This window comes from Procambarus clarkii, chromosome 32 (genome assembly GCF_040958095.1).
Source record: "Procambarus clarkii isolate CNS0578487 chromosome 32, FALCON_Pclarkii_2.0, whole genome shotgun sequence".
In the NCBI taxonomy this organism is placed as follows: Eukaryota; Metazoa; Arthropoda; class Malacostraca; order Decapoda; family Cambaridae; genus Procambarus; species Procambarus clarkii.
Window position 1 is genome coordinate 6,074,524 of NC_091181.1, and position 18,834 is coordinate 6,093,357.

Consider the following 18,834-nt stretch of genomic DNA (forward strand, 5'->3'; position numbering starts at 1 on the left):
CAAACACACACAGACCAAACACACACACAGACCAAACACACACACAGACCAAACACCTATACACACACAGACCAAAACACACAAAACCAAAACACACAGACCAAAACACGCTGTTGCTAAGACCGGTGTAGGGAGGGTGGACATGTGCAGTTCGCTCATCTAAATGTCTTCATAATTTAGGACATCAGAGGGATACAAAGGAAATTCGTTGCGTAGTGATATTATGAAGTGAAACGCACTGTTTAGAAAATAGCAGTTTCATAGATTGTGTCCGATAGAACTAATTCGTGAAGATCAATGTACGACATCAGTTCCACCACAGACTCGTTGCCGCCATCGCTCGGTCAGAGAGTACGTAACTAGATGTGATAGTGAAGATTAAAGCAAATAGTGAACAGAATAGTGAAGTAGATAGGCAAAACGCGTAGGGTTAGAGCTGTACCGGGCTAAGGGGAACAAGAGTCCGATTACTGGTGATATATAGCAGGAATTTGGAGTGATCTATATCTGGCAGCGGTGTGGACATCAACGGGCCCACAGGGACGTAAACAAGACATAAACAATGCTTCTTAACACCTAGTTGTACTTTGGGATGTTGACTTGGTGGTAAGAGCCTCTTAATTAGTCAGTTAATTATACCGTGTACAGTGTTCTTGTAATATATTATTTAGGGTGGATATAAGTGAAAATATGGAAACGAACCTCAAAAGACAATACGCTCATTTGGGACTAGTGTTTTGGTACCTACATGTGACAACATTATGCCCTCCACTGGGTAACACCCCCCCCACCTTCTCTCACCCTCACCCCCTCTTACAATAACACCTCCTACCCACAAAGCCTACCACCCATATCTTCTATACCATGCAAGGTGATGTAGAAGATTATTATAAACAACCTAGTAACACATCTGGAGAGAAGGGATTCCGTGACAAACCATAAAAATGGGTTTAGGCAAGTTAAATCTCGCCTCACAGGCTTAATAAAATTCTACAATCAGGTGCCAAAGATTAAACAAGAAAGAGATGGATGCGCAGACTGCATTTACTTGGACTGTCGGAAAGCCATTGACACAGTACCCCATAAGAGGTTAATGCATAATCTGGAGAAACAGGATGGAGAAACTGGTACCGTACTCCAGTGGATAAGGGAGTACCTAAGCAATAGGAAGCAAATAGTTACAGTGAGGGGTGAAACCTCAAATTGGCGTGAAGTCCCAAGTGGAGTCCCACAGGGCTCTGTACTCAGACCTATCCTGTTTCTGATATACGTAAATGATCTCCCTGGGGGTATAAAATCATTCCTCTCAATGTTTGCTGACGATACCAAAATTTTGAGGAGGATTTAGACAGAGGAGGACAGCTTGAAGCTTCAAGATGACCTGGACAAGCTGAAGGAATTTTCGAACAAATGGTTGTTAGAATTTAACCCAAGCAAATGTAATGTAATGAAGATAGGTGTAAGGACCAGGACACCAGACACAAGGTATCATTTGGGAGATAAAATTCTTCAAGAGTCAGAGAGAAAGATTTGGGGATTGATATCACGCCAGACCTGTCTCTTGAAGCCCATATCAAGAGAATAACATCAGTGACATATGCCAGGTTAGCCAATATAAGAACGGACTTTAGAATCTTGTGTGAGGAACCATACAGAACTTTATATACCACATATGTCAGACCAATCCAGGAATTTGCGGCTCCAGTGTGGAGTTCATATCTACTCAAGCATAAGACTAAATTGGAAAAGTTTCAAAAGTATGTCACTAAACTAGTACCCGAACTGAGGGGTATGAGCTACGAGGAGAGACTATGGGAATTAAACCTCAAGTCACTGGGAGGTAGAGGAGTTATGGGGGACATGATCTCTACATACAAGATTCTCAAATGAATTGATAGGGTAGATAAAGATAGACTATTTAATGCATGGGGCACACGCACACTATGGGACACAGGTGGAAATTGAGTGCCTAAATGAGCCATAGAATCATTAGAAAGGTTTTTGTCTGAGTAGTTGACAAATGGAATGCATTAAGAAGTGATGTTGAGGAGGCAGACTCCAGACACAGTTTCAAGTGTAGATATGATAGAGCCGAATAGGCTCAGGAACCTGTATATCTGATGACTGACAGTTGAGAGACGGGACCAAAAAGCCAGAGATCAATCCCGCAGTCACAACTAGGTAAGTGCAACTAGGTAAGTACACACACACACACATATGAAGTACTTGTACTTAATTTTAATTAGAAAAGTTTTAAATCATCAGTTTTACTATTGCAACTGACTACGATTTGACAGCAAATTTTTCTAGGACAACAAATCATGCTGTCTACGATTTGAGTGACAGAAAGTAATGTATTTTATACGTTATTAAAACAACATTATATAAATAGTTTCAGTGCCACCTTTCTGCGACCAATTAAAAACGGTCAAAAATGTTTTTTGTTTGCTGAGTATATCCATTCATCTACTTATCTCTCTGTCATATATATATACCTATTCATCTATCTGTAAATATATTTATCATTGTATCTATCTATATGTCTCTTTATCCACCTATCCATCTATCTATCTATCTATCTATCTATCTGTCTATTTATCCAGCTACCATCTCATCTTTCTATTCATTTATGTATTTATCAAGCCATTTATCTGCCCATCCATCTATCCATCATATTCAGCTGTTTATCCATACCCCTGTCTGTCTCTATCCATAAGTATATCCTTCACGCTATCAGTCCACATCTGTATGCATACATCTATATATATATATCTGTTCTCTGTCTATCTCTTTTATGTCTTTCTGTCTCTCTTTTCTAGCTCTCTCTTTCTCTGTTTATCAGCATCTATTTCTTCCCTCTGCCTCTCTCTCTGCCTGTTTCTGACTATGTGTCTCTGTCTTTGTATTTCTCGGTCACTGTCTGTCTGTCTCTCTCTTCCTTATCAACAATATTTTTGTGTAATGTGTGGGTTATCGCCTAAGAGAAGAGCTTATGTGACATACTAAAAAATGTATAGTTCCATTACTCTCATAAAGAGTTGTGTCTTGAAAAACTGTTAAAGTTGTGGAAGAATCGTCTGTTTTATGTGAGTACGAACAACTTATTGACAGCAGATAATTTGTTAATTTTACCGGAATCAGTGTATAATGGTATATATTACTATACGAAAAAACGATTGTTCTAAAAGTTTGTTTTGATACTATCTAGCTGAACAGAGGGCGTGCATTGCCAAAAATGTGTGAGGGGGGTCTGAATGTGATCCTGACATGCTCTTACGTATTGAATTCTGACAACCCAAATCATCTATTTTTCATCCTGTACTCCAGACCATTTCCTCTGCCCATATGGATGACGCTGGCTCCATCTGTGTGGCCACCAACGATGAACAGACAAACAGCCAGACACACACACAGATATTCTCTCTCACTCTTTGGAGTACGTAACATAATATATGTAATGTCTCGACTCAATAAGATTCTTATTTTGAATTTATATTTCAGGTGAAAATGTCTATAAATATTGAACATTTATTGGTTCTTAGTCTTGGAAATTTTGACCGAATTTGTGCTATATATTATACTGGATGGGTATCCAGCGATGCCTAGGTCTGTCTGTCTGTCCAATTTGACCATATATCTATCTTTCCACCTATCTCTCTATTTATCTATCCGTCCATCCACCTATCTCTCTTATTATTTAGCCATTAATCTATATATATAATCAATGCATCCATCTATCTATCTCTCTATCTCGGTCTATCTATCCATCTATCTCGGTCTATCTCTCCATCTATCTAACTATCTACTCATCATATATTTAAGAATCTATATATATTCATCTATCTTTCAATCTACCTATATAGCAATCCATATATTCATCTATCTATCTTTCTCTCTGTTCACCTGTACGTCTATCCATCTGTCTAAACATCTACACCTCTGCCTATTTTTCTATACATCTATCTATCCGTCTTTCCCTTTATACATCCATCTATCCATCTATCGACGTGTAGAAGAATGTAAGAACTATTGTATATATACATAAATAAATAAAATAACTAAATAAATAAAAGTACGAAAATATCTATCCATCCATCTACTCATCCATCCATCTACTCATTCATCTATCTATTCATACATCTATCCATTCATCTGCCCTCTCTGTCCATTTATCTATATACTTCTGTCCATCTTTCCATCCATCTTTCTCTCCACCTGTGCAGCCATTTATCCATCCATCAATGCAACCATCTGTCCATAAATCTTTTCATCTAACTTTCTATCCATCTATCTCACTATATCTACATCTTGCTTTCTTTTCATCTATCTATCCATGCACCTAATTAACTTTGTATCCATTAATTCAACCAAATATCTGTTCATTTAACAATCAATCTATATATTCGTCTATATATCATTGTACCTAAACATCCAGCAATCAATGCATCCATACATCTATCAATCCACTTATCTGTCTATTCATGTTTCCAGCTATCTATTAATCCATTAATCTGCTGTCAGTCTCTGTCTCTAGATATCTTTGTCTCTGCTTCTCTGTGTCTGTCTATCTGTTCATCAGAGAGAGCTCTGATGAGAAATATAATTGTCTGTGTGTTGGGTGTCAACAGTGAGAGGATGTTACGACCCTGAGTACAGATTGATCCTGGGTCCAGATGGATCCTGGGTCCAGATGGATCCTGGGTCCAGATGGATCCTGGGTCCAGATGGATCCTGGGTGCAGGTGGATCCTGGGTCCAGATGGATCCTGGGTCCAGATGGATCCTGGGTCCAGATGGATCCTGGGTCCAGATGGATCCTGGGTCCAGATGGATCCTGGGTCCAGATGGATCCTGGGTCCAGATGGATCCTGGGTCCAGATGGATCCTGGGTGCAGGTGGATCCTGGGTCCAGATGGATCCTGGGTCCAGATGGATCCTGGGTCCAGATGGATCCTGGGCCCAGATGGATCCTGGGTCCAGATGGATCCTGGGTCCAGATGGATCCTGGGTCCAGATGGATCCTGGGTCCAGATGGATCCTGGGTCCAGATGGATCCTGGGTCCAGGTGGATCCTGGGTCCAGGTGGATCCTGGGTCCAGGTGGATCCTGGGTCCAGATGGATCCTGGGTCCAGATGGATCCTGGGTCCATGTGGATCCTGGGTCCAGGTGGATCCTAGGTCCAGGTGGATCCTGGGTCCAGATGGATCCTGGGTCCAGATGGATCCTGGGTCCAGGTGGATCCTGGGTCCAGGTGGATCCTGGGTCCAGGTGGATCCTGGGTCCAGATGGATCCTGGGTCCAGATGGATTCTAGGTCCAGATGACTGTGGCAGATGGACCGGGATCGAGTGGCATTTGTTGACATACAGCTGATGTAGGGACTCTTCACTTATGTGTGCATTTTAGGTGTGATAGGCCTTGAATGTGTTGGATTATACGTTGGATTAGTTATATTTAAATTATGGAGTTTTTAGATTAGTTTGGTTAAAGAATGAATGTTAATTGTGTGGTAAGTTTATACACAGGATTGCTCCCAAATTGCAAATGGCGGCCGAATACGTCCTTGCCAGATGTAAGAGCATTTTGATGCTCCTACATCTATAGGTTTCCACTGAACTCGAACCAATGGCTTCACTCAATCCCCCTCCCCCATGCACTGTGGCTCAGTCTTCAGGGTACTCCTTTATCAATACACAGAGAGTGTGTGCCTGGGAACAACCAGCACATAGGTTCGAACCCTCGCCACGGCTCCTACAGATTTTCTCATTGATACATCACGAGAATGTGATTACTCTCTGTGTATTAAAAGAATAGCGTCAGAGGTAGAACATTCCAAGATGACTGAGCCAGAGTGCATGGGGTGGATTGTCTAACACCCTGGATCGGCGTCAATGGAAGGCTCAGGAGTCCTAGAGGGTGCAGTAGTACCCAAGGTTGCAATTGTTTTGACCATGTCGTGGCCTAGTCGTCTGGAACGTGTGCCTGGTAACTCACAGCACATTGGTTAGAACCCTCATGGCGGCTACTACGGCTGATCTATTTATTAATCCGCCTCTTCGTCTATCCATCCATCCCTTTAACTACTGTCTGTCTCCTTCTCTTCCTCTATCTTTATCTCTGCCTCTCTCTGTCTATTTGTCTCTAGCTGTGTTTCTGTTTCTGAGTTTCTGTGTGCGTTTCTCTCTCTATGTTTTTCTCTCTCTCTGTCTTACAATAGTGTTATGTGTGGGTGGTCGGCAGTGGGAGGAGCTCAGTGGTGTGAAGAACTAAACAAACAATAGTTACCCTTACTCTGGTATACAGCAGTTTGCTTGAGAAACGTTTGACGCTCTGGGAGAATTGTCTGTTTAATGTGAGTAAAGGCAAATTATTCACAGCTGGAATTTTATGTCAATTTTCACAAATTAATGAATAATGTGGCAGATTACTATAAAACTATTTTTTTTGTATGAAAAATTTGGCCCCCAACTTTGAACAGACAGACATTCTCTCATATGGTATAATTATAAAATATAAATATTGCATTTTGACAAATAAAAATTGTGGTGTGTTGTATGACATCAGTGTTATATAATGTTGGGATGGATAAATGTCATCCTTACCAAACTTATCTGTAGCGTTAATGTTTGCTCCAGCGTCGAGGAGGACCTTCACAGTGTTGTTGTGACCACCTGCGGCTGCATAGTGAAGGGCTGTCCAGCCTGTCAACAGATACCACAATTGTTATTATACATAAACCGTCACGATTCCTGTACTTTATGTAAATATTGAAATAATCTGTTCTAGATGAACATTTTTATATACTAGTAAAGTGTACAGACTCTAAATAGTATGCAAAATTATTTTCCACCCTAAATTTAAGAGAGAAAGATCATGTTAAAATTTTTAAGAATAGATCACTATTAAAATTTCCGACATCTGAACAGTTCTTATTTGATAATGTATTACTTGTGACGAGGGCGACAGTGGTGCTATTGTCAGGCCCGAAACGCTGAGCGTATTATGTGGTTTGAACCATACTACTGTATATACTTGTCCTGCCTAGAGATCCAACATTCTTCTCGTATACCATTTTGTATGTATGTGGTTTTCCCCTAATAAATATTATTATTATTATTATTATGTACATAAGAAGAGCATTACTGGGACTTTAATTATTAAATAATAATAAATAATAATTATTTATTAATTTGATTATTATTTTGTTCATAAGAAGAAACTTTACTGGGGTGAACCAATAGCTCCAGTCTTGCCATCGTCAGTTAACCAATATAATCTTTATAAGCATCGTATGCCATACAAGTTTGTGAATAAAATGTTGGCAATGCTAGCTCGAGGAAAGAGAAACATTGTTGCCATCACCATACAACCAATATAACCATAACTGGTATTTAACTGATGATATTTGAGATTGGCTGATGGAGGCATGAGGAACATCGTTGTCATCATCAGTTAACAATGACTTTTACAGATACTCTGAACACCACCATTCGCTATCTTATCATGCAAGCTTAAGGCATCAGCAACACCATGTTACGCCCGATAAATATTATTATAATTTATGATATCCTGCTTCACTAGTTGTTATCTAACCATACTGACTTGAGAAGAGAGTAACATTGTGGTATCATTGTCAGATAAACAAGATGATTATTGAGGATATCCTTCATCTGGTGATGAGGACATCACAAGATGTCGTTCCATCCCCAGGTTAACCTACTTTCGGAGGTGTTCATCATCCTACAGTAGCCAAAATCTAGGTGAGTATAACCTGTTACTGAAATCAATGTTAGAAAAAGCCCTCAAAATCTCTTGATGACCTACAGTGGAAACAAGCCTCTCTTCCCCTAAGACTTCAGGGCCTCGGAGGTCGAACAGCAACGCAAATCACCGTACTAGTCTTCCTGTCCTCCTCCTCGGCATCCGACGACCTTGTGAAGGAAATTCTACCTGCCTACTTACATCAGCTGGCAGGTGTACACGATCCCAATTTTATATGCTGTGCCACAAGGTGGGCATCTCGTGCAGGTCCATCACCTCAACCACCATCCCCAAAAGCCCACAAACAATCCAGCTGGGATGGCCCCATTGTAGGCCAAGTTGCTGCAACAACACAACACGACATTGCTCGCCTAACAGCAGTAGCAGCCCCATATGCAGGGGATTTCATGTTAGCAACCCCAATGTCATCAACTGCCACGCGTCCCGCACCACACGCCTTCTGAATTGCTGTGGCCCTCCGCCTTGCTGCCCCAATCCACACCATATATAAGTGGTTTTGCGGCGAGGTGGTGGCCGACAGATACGGCCACCATGGCCTACTCTGCCAAAGCACAGGGGGATGGCACTCGAGGCACAGTGAAGTTAACGACATCATCAGCAGGAGCCTCACCACAGCTGGATGCCCAGTTGAGAGAGAGCCCCGTTACCTTACGCCCCACAACTCTGATGCTCTTATTGGTCGCGCAGATGGTATCACAGTGAACCCCTGGAAGAATGGCAAGCAGTTGGTGTGGGACTACACGTGTGTATCAACCCTGACTAACACCTGGCTAACATTGCTTTCAGTGTTGCACAACCAGGTTGCACTGCCACCCACAGGGAAGCAGCCAAATCCCGTAAGTATAGAGAACTGGATCACCACTACAATTTTGTCCCCATTGCTTCTGAGACACTAGGCGCCTGGGGTAAAAGTGCCACCAGTTTTATTTAAAGAAACTGGGTTCTATGCTAATTGAAACATTATGAAACCCTAGGGCTGCCAGTTCCTTTTCCAGCGCCTCAGCGTGGTGATACAGCGGGAAAATGCACACTGCATTCAGGGTTCCTGCCCGCCATCTGAGGAGCTGGAGGAACAGGCAGGAGTTACTAGTAGGGCGCTCTAGTGGATAAGGAAGTACTTAAGTAATAAGGAGCAGAGAGTTACAGTGAGGGGTGAGACCTCAGATTGGCGTGAAGACACCAGTGGAGTCCCACAGGGCTCTATACTCAGACCTATCCTGTTTCTGATATACGTAATTGATCTTCCAGAGGGTATAGACTCATTCCTCTCAATGTTTGCTGACGACGCCAAAATTATGAGAAGGATTAAGACAGAGGAGGACAGCTTGAGGCTTCAAGAAGACCTGAACAAGCAGCAGGAATAGTCGAACAAATGGTTGTTAGAGTTTAACCCAAGCAAATGTAATGTAATGAAGATAGTTGTAGGGAGCAGGAGACCAGATACAAGGTATCATTTGGGAGATGAAATACTTCAAGAGTCAGAGACTGAGAAAGACCTGGGGGTTGATATTACACCAGACCTGTCCCCTGAAGCCCATATCAAAAGCGTAACATTAACGGCATATGCCAGGTTGGCTAACATAAGAACGACCTTTAGAAACTTGTGTAAGGAATCATTCAGAACACTATATACCACATATGTCAGACCAATCCTGGAATATGCGGCTCCAGCATGGAGTCCATATCTAGTCAAGCATAAGACTAAACTGGAAAAGGTTCAAAGGTTTCCCACTAGACTAGTACCCGAGCTGAGAGGTATGAGCTACGAGGAGAGACTACGGGAATTAAATCTCACTTCTTTGGAAGACAGAAGAGTTAGGGGGGACATGATCACTACATTGAAGATTCTCAAGGGAATCGACAGGGTTGATAAAGACAGGCTATTTAACACAAAGGGCACACGCACTAGGGGACACAGGTGGAAACTGAGTGCCCAAATGAGCCACAGAGATATTAGAAAGAACTTTTTTAGTGTCAGAGTGGTTGACAAATGGAATGCATTAGGAAGTGATGTGGTGGAGGCTGACTCCATACACAGTTTCAAGTGTAGATATGATAGAGCCCAATAGGCTCAGGAACCTGTACACCTGTTGACTGACGGTTGAGAGGCGGGACCAAAGAGCCAGAGCTCAACCCCCGCAAGCACAATTTGGTGAGTACAACTAGGTGAGTACACACACACTGTTTACTGATGATGAAAAAATTTAGAGAAGAATCAAGATAGATGATGATAGACAGAGACTACAGGACGACCTGGACAGGGTGGAGGAATGGTCTAGAAAATGGCTAATAAAGTTCAACTCAGGAAAGTGCAAAGTAATGAAATTATGCGAAGGGAGCAAAATGCTGAACACAAGGAACCATCTGGGAGGTGAAATCCTTCAAGAGTCAATTACATAAAAACATCTGGGGGTTGATATCACACCGAACTTGTCCCCAGAGGCCCACATCAAAAGGATATCATCAGGGACATATGCTAGACTGACCAAGAGAAGAACTGCCTTTAGAATCTTATGTAAGGAATCATTCAAGACCCTGTATACCACTTATGTCAGACCAATCCTGGAATATGCAGCTCCAGCTTGGAGTCTATACTTAGTTAAACACAATACAAAGAGAAGATTCAGCGGTATGTCACCAGACTTGTTACGGAACTGAGAGTAATGAGTTTTAGAAAAGGCTAAAGTAGCTGAAACTCACGTCCATGGAAGACAGAATAGTAAGGGGAGACATGATAACCACCTCCAAAATTCTCAGGGGAATTGGCGAGGTGGACAAAGACAAACGCTTTAGTACAGGTGGAACACGAATTTATCTGTTATTTGTTATTTGTTATTTATTATCTGTTATTTGACCTGTCTCAGTTTTTAATGGACCTATCCTTTCCCTAGTCTTAGTACGATACAACTGGAAAAACCCTTTAGGATTTGTCTTTGCTTGCCCTGCTATGCGAACTTCATAGTTTCTTTTTGCTTTCCTTATCTCTTTTTTAACATTTCTAACCAGTTGTACGAATTCCTGTTCTAAAGTGACCTCTCCATTTTTAATCCTTTTGTACCAAGCTCTCTTTTTACCTATAAGGTTTTTCAAATTCTTTGTTATCCACTTTGGGTCATTAGTATTCGATCTATTCAATTTGTATGGTATACTACGTTCCTGTGCTTTGTTTAGAATATTCTTAAATAAGTTATATATTGAATCCACATCGAAATCCCCATTTAAGTCACCTATCGCTGGGTTCATCTCTCGCTCCAAGACCGGCCCACACCCCATACCCAAGACTTTCCAATCAATTTGACTCAAAAAATTTCTTAGGCTATTAAAATCAGCTTTTCGAAAATCTGGCACTTTAACAGAATTTTCTCCTACTGGTCTATTCCATTCTATGCTAAATCTGATTTCTTTGTGATCACTGTTCCCTAGCTCACTCCCTATTTCGATGTCATTAATTTGTGTTTCCCTGTTAGTTAACACTAAATCTATAATATTATTTTCCCGTGTTGGTTCCTTAATGTGTTGCGTAAGAAAGCAATCGTCAATTAATTCTAGAAAATCTTCTGCTTCACTATTCCCTGTTTTGTTTAACCAGTTTATTCCGCTAAAATTAAAGTCACACATGACATAAATACTGTTAGATCTAGATGCTCTAGATATTTCATCCCATAGATGCTTTGCTTCCAATCTGTCTAAATTTGGTGGCCTATATATAACTCCTATTATAATATTATTAGCTTTTTCGTTTAATTCTATCCAAATAGTTTCTGTGTGTGGCTCAGTTTTGATTCCCTCTTTGAGACTACATTTCAAATTGTCCCTAACATATATGGCTACTCCACCTCCTCGTCTAATATATCTATCTGTGTGAAATAGTTTAAATCCATTTATCTGATATTCAGCTAATAGTTATCTATTTTCTACATTCATCCACGTTTCGGTAAGTGCAATAATATCTATTTTTTCTGTGCAGACAAGAGCATTTAATTCGTTAATTCATTTCTTAGACTTCTACTGTTAGTGTAATATATGTGAGATTTTTCTCTACGCCTAGCTCCCTTAAGAGTTGGACTACAAGTTTAAAGTCTGCTCACGGCAGTTAAGCATGATTCCAGTAGAAAAAGGAAAAGCGGGAGCAAACCGCCAGGCCTCAACCACCAAGGGTGAAAACCTGTCCACAATAGGCCGCTGGCTCCTCCTAGTTAAACAGGACGTTAAAACTAATAAAGGGTAACCGACGGGTTCTCACAATCAAACATTTATATTTGATGTGGCGCTATGAATTGGAATTCGAATTCCCACGAACAGCCGCCTTATCAAGATCACATCAACATTTAATAATAATATGCAGAAATATGGTGGAATAATATGGTTGAAGGGTTGACATCAAAGACTGCTTTCTATAACATAACAATTTAAAAATAACAAGAGACTAACTACTACATTACCGAGTTTACATTACGTTAATGTCAATCCAGTGGCACGATAACAACCAGCTACATAGCAACCCTTGCTGTGAGGCTGCATACTGAACTAACCTGAACACAAGTGTGCCCACTGATGACGCAATATTGCAAAACAAAGAAAAATATCACAGACTAAGTTACACCACAGCGAATGGATACGTTATTGTACATCAAGTGGCATTTGCAACACAGCTATTCAACAGCCCCTCGAGAAGTGACAGCAGGCTCCATCTTGCTGACACTTCGGGCTGACAACATGAACTAACTGAACAAATGAAGGAATCCACTGAAGACAAAGACACAAGCAGGCAATCAATAGTGTCTCGGTCTCCCTGACAGCTACTATAATCACAAACTTAGGGATCCTCCCGCCCCCCCAGGAGAGACCCACGTAACTAGGCGGGAGTCCAACAGTGACTCCCCCCTATCACAACCCAGTGTGAACACTCTTTGCAACTCCCAAAAAGAAGTTGCCCTGTTGTAACCCGATACACAGACAGGCAAGGCGGGATTCTGGGACACAGCTCCACAGATCCCTAGATGACTCTACTCGTCACCAGACGACAACCAAAAGAAATTGCCTGAAGTGATTAATTACGTTAATTGACTGATCGCAGCAGTCAGCAACAAAGTACTACGGTAATCACAAACAATGTTCAAATACTCCGTGTAAACAACAACATCAACACCTGGTGAATTCACTAAGTGGCGATTACTAATTATCTTTAATTAGCTACGAGTGCTTAATCACTCTGTCCGCAGACAGAGCTGATCAGTCCAACGAATTACGGAAGCTTAATTACAGCGCAATTGACTCCGATCATAACAGACCGTCAACCCCTTACGTTAATCACTCAATTAACGACAGCTCGTTAAATCGTTAACACTACGTTAGTCTTCACTTGACAATTCCTCCACTGCGTGAACTTCACTGTGACTGTTGCCTTTACACGTCCCTACGTTAATCATTAACACTTGTCTCTCTCTTGTTAACAATAACTCAACATATTACACCACACTTGACTCCTTGCAAGTATTCAGTGAGTAATTGTCTATTAAAGTCAAACGGACCACTAATTACATCCCCATTGAGTTACGTTAACTAAGCCTACCCTAACTTGGTAGCTTCTCCACAGTCTGTGTCAAAAAATTACTAGTTAGTGTTAATTACCCTAATTAGGGCACTAATTACTTCTGAGACATTAATTAACGGTCACCAGGACCGATAATTAATCATCCATAAATACGTCTCACTCCGCACTGCCTAAGCAAGTCTCATCAAACACTGTGAATTCACGGGAAAGGAGTTAATTACCCTAATTAACAAGATGTGTCAATAATCCACTGTCCTCAGACAGGATATGGTTAATACAACGATTTATGCTAGCTCCATGACCTCGCTTTACCGAGTCACCGGAGCTCTCCAATGTTAATTACTCCACTAATTAACATGAGCCACTAATTACTATACCCCTGAAAGGTAATTAGTCTCGAGCATATTACGTTAACACAAGTACTGACAGACTCTGACAGATCCTCTCCCACTACGTGAATTCATGATGAGAAGGCTAATTACATAATTAGCTAGAGTGGTCAATTAATTGCTCCCGAGACATATCTCATTCTCGCTCAACACTGTTCTCTTATAACAGCCCTCACTCACTCCACAATACTAAGTGTGCACCCCTTATCCAGTTAATTACCCCTTACTTAATTAACTCACTGAATCCTAAAGTCCTCAACACAACTTAAAGAAACAAAGTAACCCCAGCGTTACATAGGTCACACTACAATGGCATGCAACATCATATCAGCACTGCCCACATATGGTTGTGGCTACTGCAACTCGCTAATTACTGTGCCCACACAATAAAAACACACGGTTGTGCAACACACACAAGTATACTAATATTACTGCCCCTCCCCCTCTTTTACTTCTTGCACCTGATTGCACAGGAATACTATGTACACACACATACCTCAGCCAGGCAATTAACCCATCAATTGCCTGCTCTCAATAAGTACTGTGCATTCCCTTGAATAATCCTAGAGGTCCCTTAAACCCTCAACACAGTTCCTGGGGCAATAATATTGTATAAACTGATAACAACACTGCACAAACCTGCAACATAATGATGCCGTCAGCATACCCCACATGCTAATGACATCATTAGGCAATCAGTCAGCAATCACACCTACTGACTTACCACACAACATAGTACATAAACATGCAAATGAACACATAGAAATGGCATTCACATAATCAATGAAAATTATATCACCAAGTAGTGTGCAACTACCTACACAGACTTCAGGGGTCCCCACTGACATCCCTGCCTACCTCTAATGATTATAATTTTACGGTACTCTATGGCATTAATCCAGCCTGAACGATTATATAGAATCGACAGGCTGGATCACTTATATGGTAAATCTCTACACTGACTGGTTACATACTCTAGTCAGTCTACTAACATACTAACATACAGCGTGGTCCCGTGTATAATCTCTATCTCCAGGTACCGCCCCTATCCGACACCTGGATCCACTGAGAGCTGCCACTCAGCTGCTTTTCTAGCCTGGCGAGACTCTGAGATAACTCTTACCGGGAATATCCACCGGTACCCATCACACTGTAATAGTACTCATTTCTACTGCCCTCTTTCCCTTATTTTTCCTCATTACCAAAGTTACTACCACACTAGCTGACACACTTAAATAAATAAATAAATAAATATGTTTATTCAGGTAAGGTACATACATACAAGTGATGTTACATTAATGGTTGATATATAGATAGAGCTAGTACATACAATGCCTAAAGCCACTATTACGCAATGCGTTTCGGGCAAGAAAAACATTAATATCTAGAACTTAATACTAATTGAGCTTAAAGAATAAAAAGTGTTGAAAACAAATACAAATAAAGATAAAAAAAGGGGGACTTAGCTTGCTTGCTCCTCATGCGTCGACAAGATGTGGCCCTAGGCTGTCCCGGAAAGTGGCCAAGGCATGTGGCCAAGGCATGTGGCCACAGCGCCCCTCCCGAGCTGAGAGAGGGGGGTTGGGTGGCCTGGGGTAGCCGGCGCGCGGGTGGCCTGGGGTAGCCGGCACGCGGGCAGGCGGGTGGCCTGGGTAGGTGGCCTCACCCCGCGGGCGGGCGCGCACATGGGTGCCGCCCACAGGAGTACCCTCACGGCTGGGGAATCACAACCTCATCAGAGTAGAGCCTGCCTTGCTCTACACTGTGGTGACAATGGCCAGCGGCGTCCCCACACTGACGCAGCCTGCTACACCATGAGGCTCTGCCAGCCTGCCTCATGCATTCACACAGTCAACTGTCTCTTAGCTTTTTACTGTTTCTTCCGTAAATCCCTGGCCCCAATTCACTTAATTAGGCATTGACACAACCCCTGATGGCAGGAGTGCCATCAATCGAGTAATTTGGACGACAGAAGCGATTAACAGGGGGTGGAGGTGGCTGGCATGCCACCTCCACCCAAACACGTCTCCTTTCCCTGGCCGCCCAATTCAAACTGACTCTGGCGGGCGGGAAAACTCGAGATGCCCATACCTCCTTACTACCATGCCTAGACCAATCAGCTTGGAGCCGGCACGGCTCCTCGTGCCGGACCCACTCATAGCTCTTCGCGTCAAAACTAGGCTTGGACCACACATGCGGGACCCAATCATATGCCTCCGTCACCCTCGGGCGTCCTGTGACGTCACAAGGAGGGGGAGGCCTAAGGAGAGTGGCGTGATGTCTCCCATGTGAGGGGAAAGGCAGCGTCACTCCACTCTCCCCCCCACCTCTAACGGTTTTAGTCCAAGTAACTCACATCCTACTTCACAGAAACAGGAAAATCTCTGTAATTCTCTCTACAGAGCAATCACAGACTTCTAACTACTCACACATGATAGTTCGTAACACAAGCTTTCATTCAACACCCAACAAGCATATGTTATTTTGAAAGCTTCAGTTTCTAGAGTGTCTAGCCTAATCTAGAAACTAGGAAAACTAGCTGAGGGATCTAGATCCCTCACACAACCTCCCACTAAAGAATATATTTTCCTGCAAGGAAAATACATTCAAACACCAGCTAGTTTTTCTGCACACACCTGCCCAACAGGTGTACTAGCTAAACAAGTGTGGAGTGTGAAACTTTGTTTCCTATACATCCTGGCCTGATGGTCTCTGTGCACTACCACCGGATCACCCTGGTGGTGCTGCCCGACCTTGGAGTGGCAACATGTTCGGCTCCAGCTCTGGTCCTGGCCGGTTTAACACCTCGCAATCATTTCCATCACTGAACCTCCCATTTCCATCCTCGGTCTGTGTCATACTGGACACATGTGCAACACATTGTTGTGGCCTTACCGGTGAAGCACTTCTACACTCCCCTCAGCCTACAAAAGACTTACTATCAGTCCTCCACCTGACCTAGCAACAAGTTGACAGGATCACTCTCACTGTCCAACTGCCCAACACCAGCCGGTCTTGCTCTACCGACTGAACTATCTGGGAGAAAACCCTCTTCTACAAGTACCTATGCTCCCCTACTGAGCCTGGGGTCCCTCCCTTGCTTCTCCTAGGTCTCACTACTCTAACAAGGACTCAAGCAAAACTTTTGACCTCTGTCAAACTCCCTTGTCCATTTCTCCCTGGATCTAACTTGGAATGTGATCAGCATTCCCTCTACAGATCTACTATAACCCTTTACCAAGGCAATCCTTAAAGAACAAAATCATTATGCTGCTGGGGATCTGAACCATGGAAAATCACCAGCCCAAAATGACCTTTGCCATCTTGCATTGGCAGCCTTTCTTCAAAAGGCGATCGATATATGCATCCATCGAATCGTCTTTCTCAGAACTGCCAAGCTAGGCATCTTTACCTTCATACCTTGTCACCGGGTTAAGTGCACTAGGGTGGGTTTGGCTTCCCTTCCCTGTGTGAGATTGCCTCCTTGCAATCTGCACTTGAGCCAGCACTGACTTGCTGCACTCTCACCTTCAGGCTCGAACTCGGCCTTGCTGTCACTTCTGCAAACGGGAGCCTCTGCTCAACCTCTCTAGTGACTACCATGAATTCTTCCTGGGGTTGTACAGTCCCCACTCTGGCAAGAAATTCCATAACCTGTCTAACTACAGATGAATTACTCCCTTTTTCTAAAGAAGTCTACTCGGATCCTACTCTGGTGGCGCGACCTCCCACTAAGATCCATCTGTGTAATAACAACTACACTCCTATGACACCCTTGACAACTACAGTGTCGTCCAATAAGACCTCTCCCACTTGAGGTCACTTCTAGAAGCTTGTTCTACCCTCAGGTAGGTGGTGTCTTGCACCTCAGGCAGATCCTGAGTGCACTGTTGCACGCTGGCTTGGTGTCCACGACACCTGCTGCTGAGCTGACACCCCTCACCAATGAGTGTGTCAATGTCCACTAGCTAGCAGCCACAAAAAGCCAGACATATTTCCCCATATCTACCATGAAATACCTCTTTCATACTGTGTGTGTGTGGTGTGTGTACCTACGTGTGACAACCGTGCACAAAACATACCTCCAACAATACTGTTCCACAATATTCTGCAACGATATCTTATGTTACTTTAAAAATCAATAAGACTACACTTCATGGGCTCGAACCCAAGTTGCATAGCCCCACGTTGGGCGCCAGCTGTGAGATTTTTCTCTACGCCTACCTCCCTTAAGAGGTGGACTACAAGTTTAAAGTCTGCTCACGGCAGTTAAGCATGAGTCCAGTAGAAAAAGGAAAAGCGGGAGCAAACCGCCAGGCCTCAACCACCAAGGGTGAAAACCTGTCCACAATAGGCCGCTGGCTCCTCCTAGTTAAACAGGACGTTAAAACTAATAAAGGGTAACCGACGGGTTCTCACAATCAAACATTTATATATGATGTGGCGCTATGAATTGGAATTCGAATTCCCACGAACAGCCGCCTTATCAAGATCACATCAACATTTAATAATAATATGCAGAAATATGGTGGAATAATATGGTTGAAGGGTTGACATCAAAGACTGTTTTCTATAACATAACAATTTATTAATAACAAGAGACTAACTACTACATTACCGAGTTTACATTACGTTAATGTCAATATAGTGGCACGATAACAACCAGCTACATAGCAACCCTTGCTGTGAGGCTGCATACTGAACTAACCTGAACACAGGTGTGCCCACTGATGACGCAATATTGCAAAACAAAGAAAAATATCACAGACTAAGTTACACCACAGCGAATGGTTACATTATTGTACATCAAGTGGCATTTGCAACACAGCTATTCAACAGCTCCTCGAGAAGTGACAGCAGGCTCCATCTTGCTGACACTTCGGGCTGACAACATGAACTAACAGAACAAATGAAGGAATCCACTGAAGACAGAGACACAAGCAGGCAATCAATAGTGTCTCGGTTTCCCTGACAGCTACTATAATCACAAACTTAGGGGTCCTCCCGCCCCCCAGGAGAGACCCACGTAACTAGGCGGGAGTCCAACAGTGACTCCCCCCTATCACAACCCAGTGTGAACACTCTTTGCAACTCCCAATAACAAGTTGCC